This window comes from Aythya fuligula, chromosome 25 (genome assembly GCF_009819795.1).
Source record: "Aythya fuligula isolate bAytFul2 chromosome 25, bAytFul2.pri, whole genome shotgun sequence".
NCBI classification, from domain to species: Eukaryota; Metazoa; Chordata; class Aves; order Anseriformes; family Anatidae; genus Aythya; species Aythya fuligula.
The window spans coordinates 4,717,155-4,724,413 of NC_045583.1; positions in this window are offsets into that span (position 1 = coordinate 4,717,155).

Below are 7,259 nucleotides of genomic sequence, written 5' to 3' on the forward strand. Positions count from 1 at the left end.
CTTGCAGGAGGATCTAGCATTAGGCAATCAGCACCAGCATGAAATTCAACACAGGAAAATGCCCGGTGCTGCACTTGGGATGGAGCAATGCTGGACACAGGCACAGATATGGGGGCACCTGGCTGGAGAGCAGCTCAGCAAAAGGGGCCTGGGGGTGCTGATGGCAGCAGCTCGGCACCAGCCAGCAGCACACCCTGGCAGCCACGAGGACAAACTGCATTGCGGGGAGAATTAACCACAGCATCACTGCAAAAGTTGTGAAAGCAACCTCCAAGGTCATACAGTATTCACGTGCCTCTCCCATGCTGCATCTGCAAAAACAGTACTTATGTTTTTACTTCCAAATGTACTAACTTCCCTTTTCTTGGCATTTCTGACCCTGTTAGGGCTCCATCTACACTGCAAATGAGCAGGTCAGGACGCTAAGTTCTTACAGGCGTGTTTTGTAGCAAAGAAACACACTTCACCATCTCTAATAAATGCAAAACCCTCCACCAACAAACCTAAGCCACATAAACTTCCACTGCGCCTTCATCCACAAGCAAAGCCAGAGTAACATGTCACAGCAAGGGGATGTGGCAGTAACACCTGAGCCAACACCTCCTTGTCCCTGCCCTGCAAAAACAGGTACATAAATCTGACAGCTTTGCAACAGGTTGTAATGTTTTATGAGCCCAAGGGTGCAGCTGGAAAAGTGGGAGAGGTGCTGCAGGCCGGGTATGGCACTGTGCTAACACTGCATGGGACAGCTGGGGGAACGCTCCCGTAGGCGAAGCGAGGCAGGTACAGAGCTTTCCTTCCCTGCACATTTCTTCAACAGCTGGAGGTAGTGGTTCATGCCCAACCTGCAGGAAAAACCCTATGAGCATGTCCCTGTCCCCAAACCCACTGGGCCACAACAGCCTCTACCCCAGCTCCCTGAGCTCTGGAAGGGCCACATCCACCCTGTCACCCCATGATATTCAGGGTCCTGTGACATGGGGTCCATAGGGTACAGGGTGTCCTCATCCCTGCCACTTTACAAGTGTCCCCAAAACCTGTCATGTGAGTAAGCCCCAATTCCTGATATAAAGGAGTCTGCACTGTAATGGGGGCATTGTTGCTCTATTACATATTCCCTGTCATACAGAGGGTGCCCGTTGCAGAAGGTATCCTCATCCTACTATACAGCGCTCCCCATTTTATAGGTGCCCTCATGTCCTTCAGTACAAGAAGGACATCGAGGCCCTGAAGTGTGTTCAGAGAAGGGCTACGGGGTTGGTGAAGGGCCTGGAGCACAAGTGCTGTGAGGAGCGGCTGAGGGCACTGGGGTTGTTTGGGCTGGGGAAGAGGAGGCTCAGGGCAGAGCTCATTGCTCTCTGCAGCTCCCTGAGAGGTGTGGGGAGCTGGGGGTTGTCTCTGCTCGCAGATAACCAGGGACAGGACCCAAGGGAACGGCCTGGAGTTGTGCCAGGGGAGGTTGAGGTGGGCAATGAGGAGCCATTTCTGCTCAGACAGAGCGGGCAGGCGTTGGGACGGGTTGCCCAGGGAGGTGGGGGAGTCCCCGTCCCTGGGGGGGCTCCAGGAGAGGTTGGGGCTGGTGCTTGGGGACACGGCTCAGTGGGGACAGTGGTGGGGGGGGTGCTTGGAGCAGGTGACCCTGGGGGGCTCCTCCAGCCCTAATGACTGTGTGATTCTGTGACTCTAGGGGTTCTACTATGCATACCCCCCACTGCACAGAGGTCCCCATAAAGGACCCCCAGCTACAGAGGGACCCCATCACAGGCTGTCCCCATGCACCCAGGTCCCCTCACAGACCCCATGCACATGGCGCCCCCAACCCCACACGGGGAGGGCCCCGCCCCCCACACACACAGCCCCCCCCGCGGGGTCGCCATGGCAACGCCACCGCCACCACCGCGCCTGCGCCCTCCCCGCCTCACACGTCATCACTCCGGGCTGTGCCGCGTTGCTGGGTGGGGGGGGAGCGGGCGGGACCATTGTGGGAGAGACGGGGGGGTGCGGGAGGGACCATTGCGGGAGATGGGGGGGAGGAGCTGTGGGAGGAGGGAGGGCGATGGAGGCGCTGGAAGAGGAATCTCCACAGCGGGGCGCACCCGGAGCTGGCATGGGGAGGCTGTGCCAGGGCCAGGACAGGGTGCCTGTGCTCCTGGCATGGAGTCACTGAGTCCTTAGGGGTGGAGGAGCCCCCCAGGGTCACCTGCTCCAAGCACCCCCCCACCACTGTCCCCACTGAGCCGTGTCCCCCAGCACCAGCCCCAACCTCTCCTGGAGCCCCCCCAGGGACGGGGACTCCCCCACCTCCCTGGGCAACCCGTCCCAACGCCTGCCCGCTCTGTCTGAGCAGAAATGGCTCCTCATTGCCCACCTCACCCTCCCCTGGCACAACTCCAGGCCGTTCCCAGAGCCATGAGCTCTGCCCTGAGCCTCCCCTTCCCCAGCCCAAACCCCTCCAGTGCCCTCAGTCACCCCTCACAGGACACTGTCCTCCCCTTGGCCTCCCATGGACCCACAGTGAAGTCTTTCCTCTGTTCCCTCCATCCTCTGCTGCCCTGTGGTGCAAATCCTCATCCCCAAACGCTGCCGGGCCCCAAGGAGACCTTGGAGAGGGAGGACAAGTCTCCTGGGAGCCATGGTCACCACCACCCAGCCCCACAGTGCCAACACATCCATGGCCCATGCCATGCCAGGCGATGGTATCGGACACGGTGCCTGTGTTTGAAGGCCTTGGGGAGCATCGCGGGTGCTGCAGGTGCACCAGGGCTCCCCGTGGTGCGGGTTCAGAAAAGAAGCCCCATGGTGGAGGTGGTTTGGAGGCTGTGGGGAAGGAGGTGGGGTAATTTGCTTTTCTTCAGCACCCAGATCCACCCCACTGTCTGCCTCCTGCTGCAGGGGGAGATACCTGAAAACCCCAGCTGGGATGTACCTGACTTTGCTTTTGTTTTCCGTGCCAGACTCAGGTGTAGGCAGTGGCACACTTCGCAGCCAGCCTGCCTGGTGAATATTTTCTTTCTCTGCTGCCTCTGGGGAAGAGGATTTTGGTCTGCAGACATGCAGACTGTTCTCACCCGGAGGCAAGTGCAGCCATGGCAGCTCCACCAGCACGCCTACTTCACAGAATCACAGAGCCATGAAGGTTGGAAAAGCCCTCCCAGATCATCTGGTCCCACCATCACCGTACCACCACCATCACCCAGCCCTCCGACCACTGCAGCCCCACCAGCTCTGTGCCGGGGGCACCCATTTGGGCTCTTCACAGCCCTTGGGACCGGACACTCAAGTGTCTGGGAGATCCCGAGCCTCCGGCACCAGCTTCAGCTGTTTGCAGTGATGTGACTCCCAGGAAGGGGAATGGAAAGTGTCTCATGAAGGGGGAGTGAGTTCCTTCACAGCTGAAATTCCTCCTGGTCAGATGGATCCAGGTGAACCCACTCCACACTGCCCTGCTCCTCGGGATCGCTAGTTTTGGGAGAAACAGGGTGACCCAGGAGGAGATGAGGCAGGCCTCCCCACAGCTTCGTTTTCACCCCCAGTTTTTCTGCATGTGGCGTTGAGGCCCTTCCTTTGCCCTCACCTAGAGCGAGATCCACTTCAATCCCACCTCCCTGCGCTTTGGCTTTTTGAGGCAAAAAAGGAGCGAAATGGGGGCACGGTCGCTACTGCACAGACAAACTGGATCCCCTTTCCCCTCCCTCCTTGCTCTCTACAGGGGATATAGAGGCTGGGGGACCCCAGGGGACAAGCTGGGGACAATTTGGGGACCGACCCCCCCCCCTCGGTGCTGTGCTGCCTGCTGCCGCCCGAGGGCAGCAACGCCTCAGCTTTCCTCCGAGCCCGGTGCCGGCTGCTGCAGGGGAGATGCCCGGGTTTGTGCAAGGATCGGTGGAAATGAGGCCATAAACCCTGCCCTAAACCCTACTGCCAGCCCAGTGTGAGCCCCAGGAGCCTTTTTGGAGGGTGTATTTTCTGCGGGATGGGCACCAGGGGCTGTGCCCCAGCGGCATCCCGCCCGTCACTGCAGAGCCCGGGCTGGTAGCTCGCCTTCACCCAACTTGTGGACCCTAATTAAGGATTTAGGATGCTGCTCTCCCAGCCTGTCACCTGGATGCAGTCCCCTGGTGTGGGGGCACCCCATAACCACAGACACCCCCCTCTGTGTCCCTGCACTCCTGCCCAACCCAGACTTTCCCTGGATTCATTCTGCCCACAAATGCTTTTCACCATCCTCTTTAGTCCCCATAAGTGTTTTTTTTTTGTCCCCACCTTCTTTAGCTCCCCAGAAACGTTGCCCAGGCAGAAGTCACCACTTTGAGCCTGCCGGGGGCTCAAATGGGATGCAGGGAGGCTCTGGGGGCCCCAGGAGTTTTGCATCCCCCAGGGATCTGGGGGTCCCCACTTACCCATCAGATGGGGACAGCTGCAGAGCCCTGCAGCAGCCCCAGCCCCAGCCCCAAGCCTCAGCCAGGTCCCAGGGGTGTCACAGGTGGAAGGGATCTGCAGATGGAAGGGATGTGGGTCACAGCCCAGTATTGCAAATGGGGACAACGCTTGGGGAAAGAACCAGGGGCAAAAATAAACCTCAACCATCGCCACCCTGGGGGTCTCTGGGGAGGTCTGTATGTATTTTTCCCCCCTTCCCCAGCCTAACCAGCTCAATCCATCCCAGGAAAGGGCAAGCCCTGGTGGCTTTATCTCCTCGGAAGCAAGAGATAATATTGGGAACGGGCGAGAGGAGCTCAGGTGTGGGGTGCAGAGCCCTGCCAAGGCACCCTCCAGGGTGCTACCGACCGCGTGTGTTCCCCCCTCGCCCCTGCACCTCCTGCCGCTGCCTCACGCAGGGGAAACCCCAGCACCCCTGGAAAAGCCGAGGAAGCTCAGGGTGCTGCCGGGGGTGGGAGGGAAAGAGCAAGCGAGGGGGAAGCCCGCGGGGCTGGAACATCTGCGTGGCCGCCTTCCGCCCCGGCGTCACCCGTGTGTCAGCGAGGAACAAAACAAGCCCGGAGCGGGGAGCTGCCGTCAGCCCGCAGCTCATGAATGGGCCTAAGAATAGATTTCCTGTTTACCCAGCGACAAATCGCTTCTGGGGCAGAGGGCACCTGCTTGCTATTTTTTGCCAAGCCCCTGCCCAGCTTGCTCCCCGGCCCGCTGGCCTCTGGCCAGCCCCGAGCTGCCCCCTGCGCTGCTGCAGCGTCCACGTGCGGCAGGGGAAAGGGCCCAAAGAGGCTGCTGAGGGCTGGAGGAGCAGGGCAGAGTCACGGGCACAGCCGTGCCACCAGCATCACGCCGTCCCCGAGCATGGCTGCAGGGTGAAGCAGTGCCAAGGGCACAAAACCCGTGGGCCGCGAGCACCAGGGAGGCACAGAGCCAGCTCCTGCCCCTGGCACCGAGCATCCCCCTGGTGCTGGGGGGCCAAGCAGGGCAGGATGAAGCCCCCAGGATGTCAGCAAGGAGGATTTCCAGAGGTGCACGGCTGCCTGGACATGGATCCCTTGTTCTGCTGGGGTGCAGCAATCACTCAGCTGCCCTGAGCACCTCCAAAACAGGCTGGGAAACCCAGCGCACAGGGCACCTTGTGATTCCCCACTGTGTTTTCCCATAAGAAAAATATTTTACACCCAAAACCTGCAGCAAAAGCCCAGCGGGACCACTGGGGAACTCTGGGGGAAGCAGGGTCTCGTCCTACACTCAGCGAAACCCATTTTGAATGGGTTCCATTTTGATAACTAAAAAATCATACAAATATAACTTTTTATGATTTTAAATCATACGAGTTTATTGCATTTTGCCTCCCCCTGCCTTTTCAGCCCCCTCGCAGCAATGGCCACGCGGAGCGCTTCACCTGCTGGTCTCCCCACGTGGAAAGCGAAACCCCGTGGAGAAGTCGTGCAGTTTCCCATTCTTGAGAATGAGGAAGGCTCGGGGGCCGTTTACTGGAATCCCCGCAGCCCTCCCCGCGGCCTTTTCTTGTAAGCACTGACCAAAATACATTGTGAAACCCACACGGCTGCTACGCTGGGGGGCCGGGCCACCCATCATTGAGAAAACGCAAACCGCGGCAAGGAGGAACCGGCGCTGCTGCAGCAGCCTCGCTGCAGAGGCTTTGCTGTCCTGTGCTCAACCCGAATCCCAGCCAGGTACCCGAAAACCTGGATCCCAAATCCCAAATTCTGGCTGGGGAGCACGGCCTGACGCTGTCAGGAATGGGATGCAGGAAGGTTCAAGGGCCTGGAGCCAGCAGGAAGGCATCCAGCAGGTGCCAGCCGAAATGCACCCTGCGCCCGATCCTGTCCCGCAGCACGTCGGGAGGCTGCTTTGTGGGGTGGGGGCTCTTGCTCTATAGGGACAGGCTCCATAGGGGGGGTCTCTACAGGGGAAGCATCCCCCTCCCAGTAGGGACTGCTCTGTGGGTAGATTCTCCTGCGTGATAACTGATGTAGGTGCTGCACTGCGCCATAGGAGATGGGGTTCCTTGCTCTGTAGGGCTGGTCTCCAGCCAACTGCAGTATCCCTCGTGCTATAGGGGCCGAGGTTGGGCTGTATAGGACCCAGGCTCTGTAGGGTCAGCACCCCACAGCAGGATCTCTTGCCCTATAGGTGTTGGGCTCCACAGGTGCATTCCCAGGAGCTGCTGGAGCGGAGCCAGAGGGGTCTGCGCCGCGTGGAGAAGGGTTGCTCCACGTGCCCTGCCCTATAGGGGCTGCAATCCTGCCCTATAACGGCTGCAATCCTGCCTTATAGGGGCTGCAATCCTGCCTTATAGGAGCTGCAATCCGCAGGGGCTGTGATCCACAGGGGCTCTGCTCAGCGCTGCTGCCTGCGCATCCCCGTGGGGCCTGTTCGGGAGCATCGCCCGCGCCGCGGCGCTGGGGCTGCGCGAGTCGGAGCCTCCGCAGCGTGGCCTCTGCCTGCCTGCAGCCTCTGCAGCCCGCGGGGTTTTTGGCTGTGCTCGCGGGCTGCCGTGACAGCCAAGAGCTCCTGGTAGGAGATGGCAGAGGCTGAAGGAGGCCATGGGGGAGCCCTGCCCAGCGCAGCCGTCCCTGCGGCACCCAGGGTCCCGTGGGACTCTCATCTCCCCTCCCACCCCGGCTGTGCTGGGGGCACCCCTGGGTGCAGGGATTTTGGATGGGAAACGCTGAAAAATGATGCAAAAAGGTTACAACGCCCCCCCCCCAAAAAAAAAAAAAATGCAGCTGGGACCGTGCAACCCCCCCAAAAAACCCTCCAGGGAGCAAGGCAAAGCTGGAGGGGTCCCCAGCACC